Source organism: Pseudonaja textilis, chromosome 1 (genome assembly GCF_049901715.1).
Source record: "Pseudonaja textilis isolate UNSWEBS1 chromosome 1, rPseTex1.2, whole genome shotgun sequence".
Taxonomy (NCBI): Eukaryota; Metazoa; Chordata; class Lepidosauria; order Squamata; family Elapidae; genus Pseudonaja; species Pseudonaja textilis.
In genome coordinates, this window is record NC_141990.1 from 108,516,929 (window position 1) to 108,541,868 (window position 24,940).

Here is a 24,940-nt window from a genome sequence, read left to right on the forward strand (position 1 = left end):
AGTCAGCAGGTTCTGACCAGTTCTGGAGAACCGGTAGTGGATTTTTTGAGTAGTTCGGAGAACTGGCAAATACCAACTCTGACTGGAGATTTTGCAGTATCCTTCCCCTGCCACATCCACCAAGCCATGCCCATAGAACCAGTAGTAAAAAAAAATATGACTCCTTCACTCACACACACACTTTTTACCTCCCTGTTATCCCTTAATTTATGTCTCACTGTGTGTAATATAAACACACACATATATTCTGTGTATACACACACAGACACACACACAAGTATGTTGAAGATAATCCCAACAAATAATAAAGAGCTTGGTAATGGTATGCCCTAATCCATGGAAGAGCTGTTCTAGTTCCACACTTTTATGCACTTTATTCTTGAAATAGCTGCTCACTGATTCACCTTTCCACAGACAAATCTGAAATTTCTTAAATAACTTCAAAGGCAGTTTGCTATAGCACAAGAGGGATGGATATTTCCTATCAACTGTATTCATTTGGCCTCAAGGAACTATTCTGATTTCCTGGATGTCAGGAGAAGATTTTAATACTGTGTTAATAGTCTTGTGATGTGCATAAACTTTTTTTCAGCATATAAACAGGTAGGGATTTTAAAATACTGACCCCCAGAAAACCTCTTTAATTGAATAGATTTAAAATAATTATTTTTGTAAAGGGAGTATCTATATTGCATTAGTAGTAATTACTATGAGTGCCAGCTATAGAATATAAGGAGATTTATAAAAACACAGCCCAGTTAAATGGATGTCGTTTGATTTTGTTGTGAAAATAGCACAGGGATTCTTCCTGTTTATTTCTTTTTAAGAGATAAATTATTTCCAGAATAATGTTTTTGCTTGTTGAAGTGTGGTACATTTAATATAATTAATTAATCATGGCAAACTTCATCTGGAGCTGGTTTATTCAGAAGGGAATCTTACATTTGGTGGGATTTATTTCCAAGGACATGGGATAGCAACTTAAACACAATTAAAACTATTTTGTATAGCAGTCTGCACAACAGGAACTCTGGGATTTTGTAATGGGGTGGGGGAAGTAGTGGGGATAACTATCTTGTGTGAGAATCCACCACAGAAGTGTTCTATTTTGAAATGATCACACAAAGTTATACTTTCATGTCAAGGGCATGAAACTAACCAGCTTATTGATGAGAGAGGTGGTGTATAAATTTAATAAATAAAATAAAACTCTAAGAGTGTGAAGTGTTTTCACATGGTCACAGTTTCTATAGCAATGAACAAAAGGAGTGTATCTCTATGTGTTTGTGTGTGTGTGTTTGTATGTGGATAAATAAATAAAATATCACAAGATACAATGAGAAAAAAAGAGGGGGTTCAAATTAAGGCCTCTGGAACTTTTCAAAAGCCCTGGAGTACATTTATGTAAATCTCCTTAATTTGATCATCTCATTTCTTTCTTGATCCTCAGAGGTATTTGATATCCATTTATCATTATTAATGCAGTATAACCAACAGTCAAATTAGACATGACTTTTTTTCCTTTCTAATAACTCCACCCATTAATATAATTTTCCAAATATGTTCAGTGTAATACTATCATGTATTTTAACTGCTACAGATTTCTCCAGATCTCTTACAATGTTAAATTGACTTGCTTAAAAATAAATGCCACTGCCAGAGCCAGAAAAGGCATCCCACCATCCAGAATTTGTTTTCTCTTACCCAGATCAAGACAGTTGTATTGCAGATTATTAGCTGAAAAGCTTCTCCTGCTGGTTCTACATAATTTCTCAAAAGCAAATTTGTGTTTTCAGTCATATACAAATGATGTGTTTCTCAAATCACCTCTTCTTATTAGGTGGGTTTGACAGGACACTGTTCACCTTTAATTCGCTGACTGTAAAATGAAACTCATAATTACTTTTCTAACTGGAGTTGTGAGAATGAATTAGATTTAAATTGCAAAGCACTTTATATGCAAATAGCTGCATGATAAGCCATCTTGTATCACTGCATAAGCACTTTGTATGGGATATAACAATTGTTATACCACTGGCCTTGTGCCAGTTATGAAGAGTTGACAACCAGTGTGGGATGAACCTGGGTCACAATTTTGTTAACTTTTTACATAAGGATCTGCAATTAGATGTTCTACCAACTTGGATATCAGTTGCAGCACAATCATCTCTTTGCCCAATTATACTGGAAAACCACTACTGTCCCAGGTGCAATTGTTGGATTTATTGTTCATCTATACTAAATTACACAAGGTTAGTAGTAGATACAAAAAGGGCTAATTATCATTAAAAGAGAATATTTGTAGTTCTGGGTTGAAATGAGGGGTCCTTCATATTCTCTGAACTTGGTTGTTTTTTTGCAGATATTTCATTACCCAAACTAGGTAACATCACTAACACTGATGATGTTACCTAGTTTGGGCAATGAAATGTCTGCAAGAAAAGAGTCAAGGTCAGAGAGTATCAAGGACCTTCAGGACTAATTATGAATAAATAATACTTTTATAACTGCATAAGAATGGTCTTTATAGCCCAGAATCTGAATCATTTCAGGTTTCCTCTTGACTACTCATTAGTTAAGTCACCTTTCCCCTCTGAAGCATGCAAAAATACTGAATTGCCCAAAATGGGCTCCACTACAGCAGAACCCATAAAACAATTCATGACAAATAAGCATTTAGAAATCATTTAATGGTGAAATTAGAACCAAGTGCAAATGTCTTGAGACCACTCTGGCTTTCCAAGATTTTCTTAAAATTATTGATATTCATATTGACCCTTTCATATACACTAAAATTTTATTTAAGTATGTCATATCTAAAATGATATGCTATCACCAGATCTGAAATACAGTACTTGATAAATGATGTGCAATTTCACTTAGCCCAGCCTATATAATCTGAGGAGTTCCAGATGGGGGCTTAGATAAATTCACTGAGCAAACTGATTCCCCTTACTCACTCCATCAGAGCCATTGGGGCTCTAATGGTTTTCTCCTGTAGCAATAATGGGAATTCGACAAATAGGAACCCACATTTGTAAGCAGCAATGGTCATGAAGAAACAGCTGGAGTTTGTTTTGAACCAACTCAGATATCTCTGCTTACCTTTTACTCAGAAAAGGGACCTGCGGTTGTCAGCACATTGCAGAGATGTCTTTTAGTATCTTCATACATAGTCACAACAGTCCATACCACCTCAGTTTCAAATATGAAATTAAAAGACCAGGATGATATAAAATCTCATTGAGATGCACTGAGTTCAGTGGTTTTCATTTCATACTACAGTATTTCTCGATTGGTATGGAATTTCATATTTTAATTCTCTAAAAAAAATCTTATTGAGGTAAAAATTCTGAATGTCCCTTTTTAAGACATCAAATTTAAATTTTAAATGACACCTTTCTAACTTTGAATTATGAAAGTAACAGTTTAAGAAGCCACCATTTGAACAGGGAGGATATTTAGTAATGCACCAAAGAAATATAAATACCTTGCCAAGTTATATTGCAAAAGAAAGTTTTGTTTTGAAGTTTATTCTATTCATTTTATTTGTTTGTCAAACATGTACAAGATAACAAGTATAGGTATGAACATAAACATGAACAAAGGAAGTAAATACAGAAATAGTTAGATTTTTAGTGTTACATTTCCTATTAAGACTTCTAGGAAAATCACATAAAGTGAACAGAGATCTACATCAACTTTGAAATGTTCTGTTCAATTAATTTGAATCTGGAATTTAATAAAAATGTTTGTTGTTTCCTCCTGATAATAAAACAGATCAATCTGCAATTCACTCACTAGGTGGTGCTATACCTTGCTACTGGAGTTTAGACTAAAACACTGGTTTTCTTGTTCAGTAATTGATGCCTTATTGGCATTCTTCTGTGGTCATATAGTTCAGACATAGCCCCCCCTCCCCCCCAGTATATACATAAAGGGAACATGGAGAAGGAAGGAATTATAAGGTCAAGTGTAGAATTATTTAGATGTGTTCCAGCCTGTATGAATTTCATGCATTATCTAAAGACAAACTTTTTTTCTCCCAATTTATCCTTCAGTCTGTTTTGAGATAATGATTACATAGGTTTTAAAACTGATATCTTTAAAAAAAAAAGAATTCTACCAAATACCTTAAACAACTAATGAAAAGTTAAGTGACAATTTTATGATATAGATTAACTAGGGATCATATTTATCTTCTTAGCTTTAGTCATTTATGCTACAGCTTGGACTTGAGCCATTAAAACAGCAGGAGAAAAATAATAGTCCTGCATCAAGAAAACATGGATTCCATACATGATATTTTGAAGGATGACAGAAATAATGAATATAATTAAAGCAGCATGAAGCCAAGAAATAGATAATTAATATATCATATAAAATGCTCTATAAAGACTTTGCCATAGCAAAACTTTTGCTTAAAAAGTTTAGTATACTCCGGGATAATTATTTTCATTTCCCATCAATGAAAACATAGCTTTAAGGGTACAATTTTCCAATAAAATCTAAACTTAAAGGACAAAATTAAAAGCTAGGAATATTTCTAAAAAATCTTTACTCCTGTTAGATAAGGGCAATGTGATTTCTTTGTATGGATGTTGGAATTTCAAAAGAATAAAGATTTTGTAAAAACAATTAGGAAGAGACTTCAGTTGTGATAAATTTGATCATCACCAGGTGCTATGATAGTGCAAAAATGGAAGTCTTTGTCCACAAATTGAAGTAGTACCTGTTTTTTTGCTTTAATTAATTTATCATGCTATTTAGTTGTTTTTCTTCTCATTCAATTTTCACAGTTTAAAACTCTGATTGCACTCCAAACAAGTATTTTTGTTCTATGGATACTTTTTATTATAAAGATTATTTATATTCAGGGTGCCTAGAAGCACTTGAAGTACAATTTAATTCCCATGAAATTCTAAATATAAAGTTCCACAGTGTCCATTATGAAAAATGTCTTCAACTTAATCCCCTTAAGTTAACTTGTGTTCTCTCTTTTAAAAACTTATTTAGTGTTAATGGATTTTGAAACTCAGTCAATTTGCAGCAGGTCTCCTTGCTAACTGAATATTTTCACCAAAGAATGGACACTAAGCTAGCTAAGCCAGTGCTCTAATCAATATATATTCATGTCTCTTTCCTGTAGATGTGTAGCTTTGATTGCTGTGAAAATAAACAATAGGACATTCCAAAGAAAGATTATTGTTTAAAGAAAAAAATTGCAGATTCTCCTTTTATGTAATAATTATGATTTCCTGAACATGTGCATCTAGTACAATAAAGACCATTTTAATTAGCTATTTGAAGTAATTTCAAATCCTCAAATTTAGTATTCTTGTTATTTGTAGTTAAGAAAAGTAAATCCCATTGTCTTTTAAAGTATTTTCTTTCTTTTACAATGAAGCAGAAAGCATTTTATAGCATGTTTTTTCAAATATTATTTAATATGCCCTCTTAAAATATTATTTAACATGTGAAACATTCCTGACACTGATCAATCAGCTTTAAATTGACCAAGTCTTATTGTTTTGTTAGAGAATCTATTGCCAATCTAATTAAAATTATTTATCTTATATCAAATTTATTTCAATATTGGAATCAACTTCCAGAAGTTATAGTTGCAGTGACAAATTGGAATAATTAAAGAAAGTGATTAGGAAAGTGAATTTTCAAATTCAGAAAATTTATCATACTCATTAACTTCATTGACATTTGCCCTTTTATAGCAACCTTTAAAATTAGCTATTGAAATACAGATCTGAAAGTTTGGTGGTATATTATTATTACAGATTCCCTTCCAGATAAAAGAACTGTGTAATGTTGCATACCTGATAGCTCTGTTTTATGGATTTCTCAACCACCTTTACAGTTCTCCAAAGGTAGTTTAGAGATATGATATGTCAATATTATGACTCAGATTTATATAATATAAATAATTTTTAACAGATATAAGATACTTATGGAAATAAACTAAATATAGAATTTGAAGAAAAGCTGTGATGTATGTAATGTATAGATTATAGGTATAGTTATTATAGAGAGAGAAACAGAAGTTTAAATAGATAAAGCATATATTAGATATAAGCAATTGAATAGCAAGGAAGAAAAGAGCAGTATGTTTTCAATAAGCATTATGTAAAAGAACACACTAATCTCTAAGATTCCTTTCAATTATCTTCAGGGCAGGCTGCCAGACAGCCAGACAGAAAATTAATCTTAGACCACACAATAAAATAAAATAAGATGAAATGAAATGAAATGTAAAATAAAATATCTATTCACCCCTTGCCTCTATTTTAATTTAGAATAGACTAGAATATAATTCTTTATTGGCCAAGTGTGATTGGACAAACAAGGAATTTGTCTTGGTGCAAATGCTCTCAGTGTACATAAAAGAAAAGATACATTTGTCAAGAGTCAAGAATCATCAGGTACAACACTCAATAATAGTCATAGCAATCAAATCATAAGCAATCAAATCATACTAGGAAACAATCAATATAAGGATATATAAGGATACAAGTGACAAATTTACAGTCATACAGTCACAAGTGGGAGGGAATGGGTGATAAGAAGTGATGAGAAGATTAAATGTAATAGTAGTGCAGACTTTGTAAATAGTTGGACAGTGTTGAGGGAATTATTTGTTTAGCAGAGTGATGGCATTTGAGAAAAAACTGTTCTTGTGTCTAGTTGTTCCAGTGTGCAGTGCTCTATAGCATTGTTTTGAGGGAAGGAGTTGAAACAGTTTATGTCCAGGATGTGAGGGGTCTGTAATTATTTTCACAGCCCTCTTTTTAACTCGTGCAGTATACAGGAAGGCAGGTTGGTTGCAATTGTTTTTTCTGAAGTCTAATTTTTATCTGCCCTGAAATGATATGAAGCAATGTGGAGTGCCTGACTGAAATAGTTTGCAAGTTTAATCAGCATATTTTGGCCTTGATGGTGGTTATCTTGTCAGCCTAACAATAGCTGACTGTTCCCCACACCTACAAAAAAACAAGAGAACAAAGGTTACACCTTCTGCATGCTATAATATTCTCAACAACAAAAGAAATAACATAAATGCCTTTAAGTTTGATTGCTACCTATCCATCCTTGAGGTGGCAGAAAACCACACCAGAAAAAAATTTAAAAATGCAGTCTCATAGCCAATCACGATCCTGCTTCTATTTCTGACTCACTGCTAAAAGATGCAGCCCTGCTTTTGAATGAATAGAACATAAGAGGTAGAACAACTGGCTGATCCTTTGGCTTTTCTGTCCTCCCTGGGAACATATCTGCCAATCACTGCAGTAAGAACAAGGTGTGGGTTGTCTGTCACAGATATATTTTCGTATTTTCCAGTGTTCATTACAGTCCCCCCCACCCCGAAAAACAATGTCATTTCTCTGTTTTGATATTTCAATTTAGCATTTAAAGTTTCCAATATGGGATATCTCACATATTCCAACAGAACAGGATGATTTAATGTGCCCACGTAGCCTCATTGTCATGAGAATGCCTGAAAGAACATGTGAAAATAGACTTTGTTATTTTATGAATAATGAATAATGTTAGTTCTGTTTATGACCTTATGTGCTTTGAATAACCCCCAAATAAACAAACTTTTTTTTTAAAAAAAGAAGGATGAGACCTATCAAAACTGGCCTATTTACAGTAGTGCAAATTGAACCTTGTAAATTGTGAAAGACATAAAGGAAAGGGGGGAAAGTATGGATTTAACTTGGCTGACCTGTGTTATCTGAGGTGAACAATAAAATAGATTGTTTCTTTATTTGTGAGCGAACATTGCCAAACAACATTCTGCTTTAAGATTCAAATCCATACTGCATAGCAGAAGATTTGTAATGAGCTTTAATAAGCCTTCTCCTTCTGAAGAAGAAAAAAATTATTACGCAAATTATCCAAAATAGCCAAAACAGTATTTTTCTTCCTTCTCAAAACTAATAATGTGGATACAAATGAATGTGTTTAAGTTTCATCTCCCTTTAATTGGAAATTTGGACACCACAAGCTCTATTTTTGTTGCAAATAAGAGGTTAAAATTCAGTGCTTTTATTTGAAGGAATTCAAAGAAGTTTACAGTCTATGCTGGGCAGGGAGCTCCTATTCAAATGGTTTAAGTGTCAGTTCAGAAGAGGAATTAGATCATGAAGCAGTTCTAACATGCCAGTCTTCTGTTTTACAACTTCCCTGGTCCAGCTTTTACATGAGAATTCAGTAAATATGTCTTGTGCCCTTTTCATTGTGACACCATCTGGCATAAGGCCAATGAACACACAAAATTTCAATAGGTAATCAAACCTTTTGGAAAACATCTAAAATATTTTCCATCTTCTGTTGTCTATTCTAAGTCTGGATGCTTTTGTGGATAAAGTTTTTTGGAGGATGACAAGGGGGCATGACAATGACACAATATTGAAATAGGTAACCCTAAAATATTCAGCACTGATCCTTGGGGATGGCATGAGAGGTAAAAATAGGAAGGACTACAAGAAAATACCAAAAACTGAAGATTGTAACACTTATTTTTGAAAACATAATCTTAAAAGCTCTGGAGAAGAAGAAAAGTAAGACAATGATCTGTTTTGCTCCTTTAAATATTGAAAATCTCTCTCTCTCTCTCTCTCTCTCTCTCTCTCTCTCTCTCCATGGCCAAGAACAATGGGAAGTAAAATTCAAAACAGATATATAACATACTGGGCTTGTTCTGATCTATGTGTAATTAATGTCATTCATGATAATGAAGATGGTCAGGGAAGATGATTTATTAATTATTTTTTTTAATGACGGCTCTTATTTTTCTTCCTTGTGTAACTAAGAAAATATACTAATAGGGAAAAAATGCCATCTTCCTCCTTTAGCAATCACAACTGGGAGCAGCAACTTGCTCACTAAGCAAAGCTATTGCTAACTGAAACCATTACTATGCTTACAATCTTATGTAAGTTTTCCTTTGCTTCATAGTCCTGCAAAGTTGTCAATGTGAGAATTGGTCTCAAGTCATTTTTTCATCACAGTCATAACAGTTGATAAATGAGGCTGTTACTAAGTGAGAACTACCAGTGTGTGGAGGGGTGGAGGCTGAAAGGATTACAAAGTATTTTATACCTCAGCATGCTTATTTCTTATATTTTGAAAAGGAAGAAAAGGACTACAATATGTTTAAGCTCTAAAGCTTATTGTCTTATATTTTGAATATCTGGGTAGAAGGAAAGAAAAATATGTTTCACTCCATGTTATCCAGTATTTGATTAATATCTCAGAGTTTACATAGGTGATAAATGAGGTGGAAAAGGAAGCCCACATAGTGTTCACCCAATGAGATAGAAACCTACTGAGAACAGCAAGAAAATTAATCAAACTTTTTTATCAAGCCACAAGAATGCAAAGTATTCAAAGAATGCACAACTAATGACAAACCACAAACCAACAAAGTAATTGCAGTAAAAAACCCAAGTGTTGGATGCTAATGCTGATAAGATGTGGAATGTAAGGCCATCATAGCACAATAATACAGCTTTTCATTTTTTTGCACAAATCTAATCCAGCAAGCTGGACTTAAAGTACTGTTACTGTTTTTAATTTTTAGCTTCATAAAAGGTTCCATTATTATTTGTATTGTAAAACTTTCAATTACTCTGAATAGGAAGCAATGTTGGGATGAGGGGTGCAGTGTTCTTAATTTAAAAATATGAAAATAATACATTCAACATTTTTTTAAAATAAACAACTTAGATTGCCTTCTTGTGTCATGTGAACAAACAGAAAAAAACAAAGCAAATTATTATCAGTAACCAAATACTTCATTACTCAGCTTTGATAAGTTTCACATGAACACCTTTCTGAGCTACTTTGCAGATGACTAAAACCTATGTCCTATGAGCATTTTCATCGTCTATGGCAAACAGTGCCATCTCAAATTTCTTGCTTTTGCTACAACCAACATTTTTGTTCCACCACACTTGTGATGCTATAAAAGTTATTCCTCTAGTTCTTCTGACTACATTTTGTGATATGTCTCATTAAACATGAGGTTCCATTTCTGCAACATCATAATCTGTTGCAAATGTGTGTGCACATGCATGCTTCCAATGGTGTAAATATAGACAGGGAACTGGAAGTATTTCAAGTTGTTGTAAAGGATGTCAGGAATGTGTGTTTTTTTTTAAAAAAAGCTATGTTGTAACTATACAGTGCATTCAGAAAGTATTCAGACCCCCTTCACTTTGTCAATTCTGTTATGTTTCAGTCTGATTCTATAGTTGTTGAAATTTATTTTTTTCTCATTCATCTACACTCAGTACCCCATAATGACAAAGTGAAAATAGAATTTTAGAAATGTCTGTAAATTTATGAAAAAGAAAAAAATCTGAAATATCACATTAGCATAAGTATTCAGACCCTTCACTCAAACTTTGTTGTCTTGGCTGTGTGCTTAGGATCACTGTCATGTTAGAAAATGACATTCACAAAGTTGACCCTAAGCCATTCCTGTATAACAATAATATATCACCAAACCACAGTGCTCAGGACCTCAGACTATGCCGAAGGTTCAATTTCTAACATGATAATTATCCTAAGCACACAGCAAAGACAACACAGGAGTGGCTTAGGGACAACTCTGTGAATGTCCTAGAGTGGCCCAGCAAGAGCCCTGACTTGAATCCTACTGAACATTTCTGGAGGGACCAGAAAATGGCTGTCTGCCAATGATCGCCATCCAACCTGACTGAACTTGAGAGGATTTGCAAGAAAGAATGGCAAAAAATCCCCAAATCCAATTGCACAAAGCTTGCTGCATCATACCCAAGAGACTGTAATTGCTGCCAAAGGTGCTTCAACCAAGTATTAAGTGAAGTTTTTTTTTCTTTTTAATAAATTTAATTTTTTAATAAATTTATATTTCTAAAATTCTGTTTTCGCTTTGTCATTATGGGGTACTGAATGTCGATAAATGAGAAAAAAATGAATGTCAACAACTGTAGAATCAGGCTGCAGCACAACAAAATTGACAAAAGTGAAGGGGGTCTGAATACTTTCTGAATGCACTGTAGAGGACTTTTAGCCTGCTTAACTAAAGGAAAGAGGTAGTACAATTGCTGACAGTGAAATAAGAAGATGCTGATAACTGGAACACTCTTAACAAGAAACAGACATTACGTTTTACATGGTCCGATTCTTTAGCTCTACAAGTCAAATGGACTCACTGACAGATCTCAGCTACCTATACTCTGCTCAGGGTTAGGAGAAATTCTGTAAGCTCTGATGTTAGGAAAGCAAGGAGCGTAGTCAATTCTGATTTCCCCTTAACAGTGTCCTAGTTTTAGTACCCATGTTTCATGTTGGAATGAAGGGCCCTCTAAGAGGCTTGTCTTAGGATCAGGGAAATCTGTTACCCACCCCTCTATGTTCCATACACTGGAGTGAGATGTAAACTCACTCAAAACTTTGGAGTGAGATTTAAATGAATAAAGCTGCTAAAGCTGCTTTAGTACATACCTAGTCAGGCATCATCTATTGGTCAAATTTACTTGGTACACAATTCCTTCAGATATTTCTATGCTGAAAATGCCTGAAGGTTATGTTTGATAGTGTGCTTTGATAGAATGACAATGTTGCAGGCCTCAAATTAATTGTTAAGTTAATGTTGCAAACATTGCGATAATCATTTGAAGATCACTTTAATGAAAAGTTAACTATTACTCATATTGGACCTATTTTGGGATCACTGTGTAAACATATCAAGGAATGAGAATTGAATTTGGCCAAGAACTAAACAGACTGCAAACTTATATAAAATCCTACTGTGAAAGCAAACCGATTTATTTCTGTCTGTGATATACTATAGTCTATAATCTTAACAATATGGCATAGCAACCAAAGATAAATGAGGTTCGGTGTAAGTTTGTCGTTATAATATCTCCAAGTAATAGGGATGGAGGTTGAGGAAACTCTGAGAAACTCTGGCATTAGAAAAGAAATGTGTATTACTTTCATAAATCATACGTGCCACAAAACAACTTCCATGGTAGTCTATTACCTCCTTATGGATTCTCTTCACCATACAATATTTGTGTGATTCAAGATCTGAAGAGGCAACTTTTATGCTTACCACAAAGAACACACCCTGTAGTCTCCTGCATACACACCCTCATTTTCAGTTGCTTTTTGCAAAGATTTTTATAGGTATCTCATCTGAATTCTCCAATTCAGTTATTTTGGATCCCACTGTGCAATGCTGTATGAATGGAGCTTTTTCAATAGTAGTTTCAAGCTAGGGAAATTTCATTACCCAAAGCTTTTAAAGTTACCCTTTCTCAAAACAGCCCTGAAAATGGCTTTTAAAATTTTATTTAAGAAATACCTGGATATCCTGCTCTTTCATTGCCACGGTTTTGGATTGTGACTCAATTGTAATATAATGATAACTAGAAGTAGAATATATATATATATATATATATATATATATATATATATATATATATATATATATATATATATATATATTCATATATATTCAATATATATATATTCATAGATTTTCATGGGTACAGGTATGCAGGTCTTGGGAAAAGACCCAAACACACCATATATATATACATATACATATACATATATGTATGTATGTATGTATGTATGTATATGTATATGTATATGTATATGTATATATATATCTTAAGTTTTCGCGGGTACTTACATGTATAGCATTCAGCTTTGTTCAGGTATTTTCCCATGTCATTGTAGTTGTGCTTTTAAAGTTGTAGCAACATTTCGGCAGAATCTCATCTGCCATCATCAGGCTTCTGTGTGTATGTATGTATGTATGTATGTATGTATGTGTGTGTGTGTGTGTGTGTGTGTGTATATATATATATATATATATATATTTGTTTTCTGAGGTTCTCGCGGGTATTTGTATGTGGATCTTTGGTTGTTCGGGTTTTCTCCCGCGTAAGATTCAAAGTATCTAGACAACGTTTCGATGAAGTCTCATTCATCATCATCAGGCCTCTGTCTTCGGCTCTTGCTTTTCAGAGTGATGTGAGATTGCAGCTGCTTCTTCCTTCCAACTGCCAGTGGGGGTGGGACTTGATTGGGTGGGGGCTTGGCTGTGTTCTGATTGGGTGGGGGTGTCTTCTCATTGGTAGGGGGCCTGGTTGTATTTTGATTGGTTGGGGGGTTGGCCGTGTTCTGATTGGCTGGATTTCCTGCTGCCCAGCTTCGAGTTCGTGGTTGCGCTGCATCTCCATAGTGGGTGTCGGCCTGCTTCATGTATGGCTCGGAGGGGTTTGAAGTGGGCAGTGATGCAGCTGCAGTGTAGCTTCTGGTCCATGGTCGTGTCTCATCTTCTGAGTGGGTGTGAGTCTGTTTTCTACATGGAAGTGTGGTGGTGGCATATTGTGTGGCTCTCATGGGTGTGGGTCTGGTGTCATTCTTTATGTTAGGTACTCGTCTGTTCATGAGGGCGGGTTTCCAAATGGCTGGAACACTTTGAAACACAAGCTCTAGAAAAATATGACCACAAACCCAAACTCTGGCTCAGATACGTAGATGACACCTTCATAATCTGGCCACACGGGAAAGAAAAACTGAACAACTTCCTCACACACCTCAACAGCCTACACCCCAAAATACAATTCACCATGGAAACAGAAGCCAACAATCAACTTCCCTTCCTAGATGTCTTGGTATACAAAAGATCCAATGGCTCCCTAGGACACACCATCTACCAGAAGAAAACACATCTAAACCACTATCTACATGCACTCTCACACCACCACCCAGCACAGATCAATTCCGTAGCCATGGACCAGAAGCTACACTGTATCTAGGCAACGTTTCGATGAAGTCTCATTCATCATCTTCAGGCTTCTGTCTCCGGCTCTGTGCTTCTCAGAGTGATGAGAATCACTCTGAGAGTGATGAGAATCACTCTGAGAAGCACAGAGCCGGAGACAGAAGCCTGAAGATGATGAATGAGACTTCATCAAACGTTGCCTAGATACTCAATCTTACGCGGAGAAAACCTGAACAACCAAAGATCCATATATATATATATATATATATATATATATATATATATATATATATATATATATATATATATATATATATATATATATATATATTAATATATTATCATTATATTATTTGGTAGTTTTATGCTTATATTGTGATTTCACACAGAAGGACTTCTTCCAGAAATATGAATACTTATATATGTGTATTTATGTTTTTTCCAAGGCTAAGCTCCCCACCTCCTAGAAGACAGCTTTCTGATTTAATAACTATCTTATGCATGCCTGTAATTATTTGATTGCTCTGTACTTGCTATATATATGTGAGAAATTTATGTTAGTAGAAGGCATTGCTTTGTGATAATGAGAACATGAAATTTCTGACAATAATGTGATCTTGATGGTGCCTATTGTAGCACTCTGCTGACCCAGCAGACATTGGCACCATTTGTCTTCGCTGTTTAATTTAGGAAGAGGGGATCAGAAAACAAACTAAAATGGAACCTGGTATAGCATTTTTCTTCTAGTTTATTTAATAAAGGAAGTCAGTGACAAGGCATCAGCATACAAGTGGTTTTCCAGTGTACAACCACAAAATGGCCCCAGTGGAAATGATTCTGAAACACAACACAACTTCTCCAGGAAACAGATGATGATGATGATGATGATGATGATGACGATCCCTCTTTTTATTGTTATTGAAGGAAATAAAATAATATGAAACACCTTCGATCATGGTGACAATTTTATAATCTAGAAATCTTTAACTTTTTCCCTCTAATCTTCCAGAGAGCATTCCAAATTTCTCCATAACTTTTCACCCCATCCATCACTTTCTAAGTTCTGAACACAGTATTTTGGTTTACCAGTAGTCCTTCCCCACATACAAATTAACATTATAGATGAATATGATAGAAGCATCTAAGGCAACTTTGTTATTTACAAGTAGAACAAACTATGTATGAAATATCCAGGTTCCAAAGAAAAGCTGTTGTGTTTAGAATAACAAAAATGGAAGCCCTCCTTTTTCTAGCCGCTTATTTGATATAATGTAGTTATTGACAGTTATTGGTATCAGGAAAATCAACATTTATTGGCATTCAAGAAAAAGTCAGGAGGAATCTTATAACTATTTTATAACTATTTTACAACTAACGTATTTTATTAAAAAGCAGAATCTTTTCTGATGCACTTGATGAAGTGAGCTGCAGCTCATGTCTTTTTATAAAATGTGTTAGTTGAAAATGTTGTTACTAGATTTTATGCTGCCATAAACAACCACAGCTCTTCTGTAATCTTCAAAAGAAAAATATAAGTTTTAAAGCTTTATGATTCCAGAATGATTAGTGGAAAAATAGTCTATTGATCTTGGTAGTTTGTGCTGTGATTTAATTGCATACATACACACATACATGCACACACACACCATGAAGAACTGACTCCAGCAGGGTAAGAATATGCAAAAGATGAGAGGTAAGGCTCTTCATTTTTCCATTGTGGATGCCTCTGCTATTTTTTCTATATTTTTGCTTCTGCTTTGTTTGTTTGGGGTTTTTTTTTGAGGGGGGGCATTCAGTTTACTTTTTCTAATTCAATTATTGAAATTATGTTTGCACTCATTGACTAATTTACAGATTTGGTTTGAATAAAAAGTGAAATGCAAATGGCTTGAACAAACAAAACCTGATTGATTATTATCAAAGTTCCCTCGATTAGAGCCTCTTGTCTCCCAATTTGCATTGAGTGCTGGCACACATATACTTTGCTATCATTTTTAATAGCTATTTATAGGTGCATCCTCCACAAATTTAACTAATCCTTCTTGGGCTGAACAAGCCAACATTATAGTCTTCCAATAAGCTCTGTAGTCTCCCTTTATATCTTCTATCAGTTCCCCCCCCCCTTTTTTCTCTCTCTACTTTTGGATTTGGTATCAAAAAAGCCATATATTTCTTTTGTTCTACTTCCTTACTCTTGGTTAATCCTTGCTACTCTTTCTTCTTCTTCTTCTCCCTGCTCCTCATTGTGCTTTCCTACCCAATCTAAGTTGCTTTGGCTTTCTTATTTCTCAGTTTCTCCCATCCTGGAGGGCATTAATTATTTCTTTAACATCTGCATTACAATCAGTAGGGAGATTTAAGTTGAGTTTTGGGTCAATTTTTGGCTCACATTACCCAGAAGGTGGCCCTGTCATGGTTGATACCAAGGCTTAGCTGCACTACATGGATAATTCTTGGACTGACTAACACAGATACGCAAATCTGGAGGTTCCCATCTGGTCCAAATTTCTAAGTTATTTGTTATTGAGTGATATGAATTCAGAGGTCTACCGAAACATACACACTTGGGTTAAGTATGGTGGCAACTTGTGATGTGAATTTTGGGTGAGTTCAACCATGACTGACCAGGAAGAAAAAGATACAGCAACCAAAGCTAAAAGGAGGAAAGTGAGGTTCAAAGAAGCAGATGAGAAAAAAAAATGGAGCTAAACAAAACCCAGTTCCTTCTCATTCTTACTGCAGAAAGCCATGGGGTCTTCCCCCTTGCTCTGACTGATAGCTAAACAAGTTAGTTTCCTCTCTGTGTTGAACTTTTGATTGCTTCTTGTGCATTCCTATAAAAGTTTGGAAGGATGAAGCAAAATTCAATTGCATTTATCTTATCAGATCCTGTTTGGTAGAAATGTCCTTTAATATGTCTGTCCTCCTGTGGCAGTCAGGGAGATGCACAGAACAAACCACTTACATTTGCAATTCTGTATTCACTACTTTAAAAGCAAATCTGGCAATTTTTTCTCTCTGATAGAATTTATCTGTGGGGTGTGAAAAGTGCACAGTTATTCATTACATTTTCTTTCCTTTTTGTCCATATTAATGATCGCACATACCCTCCAGCTTGATTGCATCCTATTCCTGTCAACGGAAACGTGGGAATAATGTGCCTCCCGCACTGAACCTCTTGAAGGAAATATATTTGCAAGCATGCAAACATTTTTTTTTCTTTTGTACAATGGAATGTATTTTATAACAATGAAGAACTATTCATTGCTTTTTACCGGAATTCAGTACCAGTATATTTTATCAAAGTGTAGCATCTGCCTTGCAATGAAGCGTGTTCTGTTTTGGTGACAAAATGGCAATGCACCAGTGACACCAAATGGAATGACAGATGGATTGATAAAAATATTGCCTTTAGGGAAGCAAGAATCTCTCTCTCACCTTTTGCCTGCTGCCAGGATTAATGTATTATAGTAATTACATTTCCAAATTTTCATAGGTCTGAACCTTCTCAGGTAGCTCCTACAGCCTGCTGCTGAAATATAGAACATGGTTTTTTTTAAGTATGTCTAGCAGTTTCTTTGTACTTTGTTTAGGTAATCTGACTAATTCTGCCTCTCTTTCAGGTTGGCGATTTCCTGTAATTTTTGTTTTAATATTTTAATTTTTTTATTATTTGTATTCCACCTTAATTTTGCTGACTAGGGCTGACTAGTCTGGATCCCTTCTTTTCTCTCCTTTTTATATCCCCAAACTTCACCATGGAGGGCCAGTCACCCAGATTTAATTTAATTTAATTATTTATTTATTTTAAGTTTATCTTCTGCAATCTTTCTCATTTTAATGCACTGACAATATACATGCACTCATCATGTGCACTAGGAAAGGAAGAGAAAGGACTTATGTGTGTGGAAAAAGTCTATATAAAGTAGCCAATATTGTGTACATGTGCAAAAAAAAAAGTAACATCCATGAGGTAAAGAATGGTATTTACCCGATATATCTTTCAGCCTACTACCTAGGAGGAGACACAGGGACCGAGGCTCAGAAACAGGCCAAGGAGCAGCCTCTTTGTTCCTTAGCCAGGCTGGGTAAGAAGTGGCAAAATGGTGGCCTTTCAAGGATTCTATTACTTCTTGTGCTTTATGGAGAAGCTGAGGTAAAATAAGAGAGGGAAGATACATCTAGAGCATCACTGGAACTTAACAAAGGATGATTTCAGCCAAACACAGGTTAGTGTCACTGTTAAGCTCTACCTTGTGATGATAAGGGTGGTGAAGCAGGAACATTTCTCTCTTCAGATGGCCATCCCCAGCCTCATTTTGGGTAACACTCAATAGAATAGAGAGGACCTAAAGAACCTCTTGCAGGTATATTCAGAGTCTTCTCAATAGTTGAATGCCAGCCTTGTTCCAGGTTCAGAGGAGATTTCTGGAAACACCTTGAACCTTTTGAACATGAAAAAGATTTTCTTTGAATCTGAGAAATATTTTTTTCTCCATTTTTCTTTGAGTGAGAGAGTTGTTCCTCTACCTCTTAAGGAGACTTTGATTCACCCTACCTCAAGAAGCCATTGCTAAATAACTCTAATGGACAATTTTAATCCAATATCTAACTTCCCCTTTTGGGGGAATGTGATAATGTAACAAGTTCAAAAGACCTTGGAAGAAGTGGATTATCTGGATTCCTTTCAGTAGGGATTCAGGTGCAGGTACAAGATGGAAACAGCATTGGAAATGCTTTTGGATGACCTCTGGAAAAAGTGTTTCAGTTAAACCTTTATTATGTCATAGTCCAGCATAATTAAGGTGGGATACAAACAATTAATAATAAATAAATAAATATATTAAAACAAAAATTACACAAAATTTTAAAAGTTACATGTCTTCACTCAAGGAACACATACTCTGGAATATTACCAACCCCTACTAAGAAAAAATTAACTGCTGAGTCAAGTGAACCCCACCACCAAATCAGAAGATGACTGAGCTACTGGTCTCAGATTGCCTACACTTTTCCTTGGTATCAGACATGTCTCCTGATGCACTCTGGGAGAACTATAACAACTTTATCTAAGAGCTCAATTAGCAACTAAGTCATAATAATACTGTATCCACAAAACAACAGCAGCACCACTCCAAATAATGATTTTGACAAGGATAATGCCAAAAAAGCTCTCACTACTACTTACTAGATCTACATATACAACACAACAAAAGTTGTACAGAACATTCTTCAACAGAAGAGATACTACAAGGTATCACACAGAAAAAAAAAATGAAGCCATGAAAAACAACTGAATAAACTCAATCAGGCAGTCAGATATAAGGACTCAATCCTATAATTGCATATCATATCAAGCTTTTAAAGCAATGGTCCATGATGGACTGCCATATCCCCCAGCAATCCAGGAGGCATACATGGCAAACTCTGTGGGAAAGTAGATGCCCTAACCAAACTATAGAAAAGCTACTAATGTGGGCACCAATGAAAGTGAAAGAGATCAAAATATTGTTGTTCAACTAAGACTAGGAAAGAGCCCAAAGAGAAGAACTGATCCCTCCAGAGATCATTAAAAATAACTTATGGGGCCCCACTTTGGCCCCACTCTTCACCTGCATAGACCCACCCAGAACTTAGCCCTCAAAGAATGAAATTTGCAATCATTTCCCCCATATACAGTATATGTAAAGGATGATCTTGCCAGTTATACACCTATCAGCCTCTTTCACACAATTAACAACTTTATGCAAAACAGGGGTAGATAGTGGTTGTGCATCCATTTTTCCTCTATTTGACATATCTGTGGCTTTCAATACCATCAACCATGATAATCTTTGAGATTGGCTTGGAGGATTGGGGATGGTCAATATAGGTACTGTAGTGGTGCACCTCTTTTCCCCAGAGTTAATTCTACTTGGTGGTGATTGGGGAGGGGTGGTCTTGTCCTTGGTCTCTTCTGTGTGGTGTGCCACATGGTTTATTTCTCTTCCCTCTTCTATTTGACATCTATACAATGAGTTCATCCATCACTATGGGATGAGGTATAATCAGTATGGTACCTAGCTATATATCTCTGCACCTAGCAAATTAAGCAATGCCATGAATGTCTTATTGTGTTGCCTGGAGACTATGAGGGTCTGCATGAGGAGCAACAGGCTTTAACTGAACTCTGTCAAGATTCAGTGGCTTTGAGTTCTGAAGCTTACCCGTTTTAGGCTATGCTATATGGGTACTGAATGTCTGCCCAGACACATCCAGTGTGCAATTTGAGAGTCTTCCTGGATTCATAATTCCTGTTTAAAGAGAAAATGGTAGAAGTGGCTAGGAAGATCTTTACATTCTTTGTCTTGTATGCCAGTTGTGCCTATTCCTAGATCATGGAGTTCTGCCAATGGTCATTTATGCCCTAGTCACCTCTAGATTGGACTACTGTAATGGGCTCTACATGGGACTGCCCTTGAAGAATATCTGGATGCTTCAAATGGTACAGAATGCAGTGGCACAGAATATTACATGACCTTTGAGAACAGCAGATGTTACAGCTCTACACTACAAGCTACATTAGCTGCCAGTTTGTTTCTGGGTCCAATTCATGGGTGCTGTTTTTAACTTTTAAAAATCCATCATGGCATAGGGTTCGTTCATCTGAGGGACTGTTTCTACCCAATTACATCTGCCTTTTCCATTAGAGCTGGCAAAGGGATCATGCTGCAAGTCCCATCTGTTAGGATTTTACACTTGATGTGTCCCAAGGGGTAAGCCTTCTCTGCCATGGTGCCTGCTTTCTGAACCATTAACAGGGATGAAAATAACTCCATTCCTGTTAATATTTCAAACATCCCCAAAGATTTGACAATGTCATGAGGCCCTGGGAGCCCTAGTGATCTTTTCAGATCCCTCTATCATTGCATTTAATACTAACTCTCTCCTGTGTCTTTGGATTTATGTACATATTAATAATGATTGATTTATGTTTTAATAATGACTGTTTTAAAAAATATATTTATTGTTTTATTTAACGATTGCACACCATCCAGAGTAACTTTTTGTGAGATGGGTGACCGTATAACTTGACAACTAAATGAATGTGACAATGGCTGGAGCTTAGCCACCATTCCAGAGTGTATAATGAGCTAGATGTATTTGGACCTTACTGGGATGTTCATGTGATTGTAGTATTGAATCTCATGGGTTTATGGTAAAATTCCATTTTAAAAATAAATTGTAAGACATTATTATGGAAAGTATGGGCAGAGTCCGGAACAGTTTCTTCAAATCAATTACTTTCTAATGAAATTTCAAAAAGTGCAGATCAAATAGTGTAATTTGACCATTTTTGAGAAGCATGAGTTACATTGGACATGGGGAATAGTAACAGAATTATATAGAGAGAGTAGAAAATTAATTCTACTCCAACATCAAGGACTGAATTTAAGAAATGTATATCTTATCAATATTTGACAAAATCATTTCTTCTATTAATCAAAAAGTCATGTAATGTTTCCTTTTGGCATAGATTTTGAAATATTGCAAAAGAACAGACAAATCTATATTGGAGTTTGATAATGTGATGGAGTCTGGAGTTGAGGTGAGGAGTGGAGTAAAAAGACTGGCTAGACTGAGTGGGAGGAAAAAGTGGAAAGCAGATGCTCTTGCATTACTTATCTAATAGAATAGAGTAACAGAGTTGGAAGGGACTTTGGAGGTCTTCTATCCAACCTTCTGCTCAAGTAGGAGACCCTATATCATTTCAGACAAACGGCTGTCCAATTTCTTCTTAAAAACCTCCAGTGATGGAGCACCCACAACTTCTTAAAGCAAGCCATTCCACTGATCAATTGTTTTCACTATCAGGAAATTTCTCTAGGTAGTTGCTGCACTGAATGCATTGGTCTGATGAGTTTCCTGTAAATAGGCAAGTTGTAATAAACATACCACCTTGATCAACTCCCAGTGTGGTTCTGGTTTCTTGTCCCTAACAGATATATTGTTATTAAATATATATATGATATATTAATTTATATCAATTCAACATGTTAATTCCTATGGGATTGTTATGATTATATTGCTTATAATATAACTTAAAATTAACTAGCTTATCCATTGCATATGTTTATATTGCCATTTTAAAATGTCTTTTTATTCCTTATTTTCTGCTTGCTGTTATTATTATTACAGTTAAACAAATTCTGCAGCATAGGGCTGTTCTGAGCCTCTGTGTATATTCTTTGGACATGCTCCTTTAGTCTACAGGATTGCCCATTCTGCAAGATAATTTACAAAGTGTATTGAAATTCTAAAATTATGAATATTATTTATTTAATAACATTAAATCATTTGGGGAATCTTAGTTTTGTTCAGTGGCATTTTTTATGCTGCTTTCTATTGAAAGGATGATAAAAGTGAAGAGACAACAAAATAATTTCTTTTACTAGTTGAATGATGGCGAATTGGACACAAATAAATAAAAGGGCTGCAGAATAAGATGACTGATAGAAATTAAAAATATGAAAAACTACTGGGCCACTGAGATCCTCATGTGAATTTATAATCCCTTAGCTTCAAGGCAATATATTCATAGTTCTGGACCAAAAACATAATTATTATTTACTGCTTTCCTTAGCACCTGCCTGCTATGAATGGTTTGTGAATAATCTGCACTAATAGTCCAAAACTAGAAATGATATTCAGTTGTCAACAGTTATGCAATCTTCTCATTCTCATTAATAGGAATAGGTGCAAAGAATAGATCTTTCATACGTCAAAGTGGTTTCACATGAAGAATGAGCCTCAATGGAAAGCTCAACCAATCCATGCCTCTGAATGAGTTCCATCATGGCTACTTAAAATATAGTTAATACCTGAACTTAAAATAATCAGTACAACAGCAAGAGTTGAACTAGTTCCATGCATGCATTTGCAAATGTTGGCATAGTCTTCGAGTTTTTAGCTGAAGAGTTTAGATTGCCAAATGTTCCTAATTAATTTGATGCTCTCATGTGCTTATGAAGTTACAGCAATCAAAATGCTAAAGAAATATAAATACCATTTCAATAATTCTACCCAGGTAGGAGTTGCTTAGGTCAGGTAAGGAACATCTTAGCCAGCAGGTGGAGTATCATTAAAGGGATGCAGTATGTTATTTACAGGGAAGTCCTATTGATTACTCTATCCCAAGCAACCAATAGCTTCAGAATTATCCTGAGAAAATTACTATAGAAATCTTTCTGTAATTATGGCTCCAAACCAAACTGTTACCTTAAAGTTAGGAGAAGAAGAAAGGTAATAATGAAATGGTTAAAATGAAATGACAAGAAAAACTGTTTGCTCCCCATTCCGCTTTTCTGTGAATCTGAATTTCTATGCCCTGCTCCTGTAAACTAAGCCTAATCATACTGCTTCATTTACTATGCTAAAGCCTTTGATTGTGTGGATCACAACAAATTGGGGCAAGGTCTTTAAGAGATGAGAGTACAGACCATCTTATTTGCCTCTTGAGAAACCTAAATGAGGGTCAAGAAGCAACAGTGAGAACCGGACCACTGATTGGTTCAAAATTGGGAAAGGAATCTGGCAAGGCTGTATACGGTCACCTTGCCTACTTAACTTATATGCATAGCACATCATGAAGAAGCAGGGCTTGATGAATCAAAAGTGGAAATTAAGATCACCAGGAGAAATATCAACAACCTCAGATATGCCAATGATATGACTCTAATGGTAGAAAGTGAAGAGGAACTCAAGAGCCTCTTGATGCTGGTGAAGAAGGAGAGTGCAAAAGTTGGCTCAAAACTCAACATTAAGAAAACTAAGATCATGGTATCCTGCCCTCTCAATTCCTGGCAAATAGATGGGAAAGAAATGGCGGTAGTGACAGATTTTATTTCCCAGGGCTCCAAGATCACCGGAGATGGGAACTGCAGCCAAAAAATTAAAAGATACTTGCTCCTGGAGAGGAAAGCTATGGCAAATCTACACAGCATACTAAAAAGCAGACATATCAGCTTGCCAACAAAAGTATGTATAGTCAAGGCTATGGTTTTCCCAGTGGGCAATGTATGGCTGTAAAAGTTGGACCATAAGAAAGGCTGAGTGCCGAGTCTCAAGTGAGAGGACAGGAGATCGGAGGTGAAGAAGTCTGGTGCAGGCTTCGAACACCTTTTCTGGCGTCAGGAGCGATCCCCCAGGGATACACGAACCCCGGAGAGGTTCGTGTCAACGTGAGATCCTCGAGCTGCAGAGGGGGGAAGGCAACTCCCCAACAGCGAAGAGGGAAGCTCCCGAGCTCGGCGCTAAAGAGTAAGCTGTCATTTTATGGCGGCTTCCAATCCGGTCTGCCACTTGAGTGAATAAGCAAAGCAGTGACAGCCTGCGAGATCCAGTAACAGAACAGAGAAACGGTTTATATCTTGGATTCTTTGAAGTCTGAAGGGAGTAGAATGACAGAAGAATGATAGCATAAATTCTTCTCTCCTGGTTGTGATAAGCACCTCTTGGAAGTCGGGCGGAGAGCGGCCAGAAAAGCAATTGGGGAAGCTTTGGGAAAGAGAGAGATTGCTAAAACCTGGAGATTGGAGATCCGGAACTGGTCTGAGCACAACATGACTATTACATCTACTTAATATTGGGGAGAAGATAAATTGAGCATTATATTGGACTTTGGAAGATTTGTATGTGGATTTAAAAGTTGGAAAGCAAAGAAAGAAGCAGCAGCAAGAGGAAGAAGCCAGAGGCGAACAGAACGCTGGGAAAGACGGTTTTGGGACTGCAGATTAGTCAGCACTTTTCACCATTTGCTGATTGGAAGGCTGAAAAGAAACCTCTAGCTGGAAGATGGAACATTAGCTCACCCAATTTGCTCTCTTTATTACGTGGTACTACTTAAGTTTACTAAGTTGGCACTATTTTCTCTTTAAGATGACTTCCTTGTGGTTGTTTGTTTGTTGATTTTCTGAAGCTGTGGTAATCTCTCTTCTACCCCTTCTCTTATTATCTTGCCCTTGCCTCCCTATTGTATCTCCTAAACACTTTACATAATTATACTTACTGGGGGAGCGGGGGGAGGATACACTATTATCAAAGAGTTAAGAGTTTACTGTTGTAAGTATTAATAGTAAAAAGGGATAAACTTTG

The 24,940-nt window shown here is 35.7% G+C and overlaps 1 long non-coding RNA gene across 1 annotated transcript in view; it reads right to left on the reverse strand.

The window, feature by feature from the left end:
* Positions 1 to 6,443: 6,443 nt before the first annotated feature.
* Positions 6,444 to 24,940, reverse strand: part of LOC148127751 (uncharacterized) — an 87,186-nt gene continuing 68,689 nt past the window's right edge. Inside the window, exons 3-4 of the long non-coding RNA XR_015741084.1 lie at positions 7,448 to 7,507; positions 6,444 to 6,992 (exon numbers count right to left, since the gene is read on the reverse strand). This is a non-coding gene — a long non-coding RNA (uncharacterized LOC148127751). The remainder of the gene's footprint in view (positions 6,993 to 7,447; positions 7,508 to 24,940) is intronic.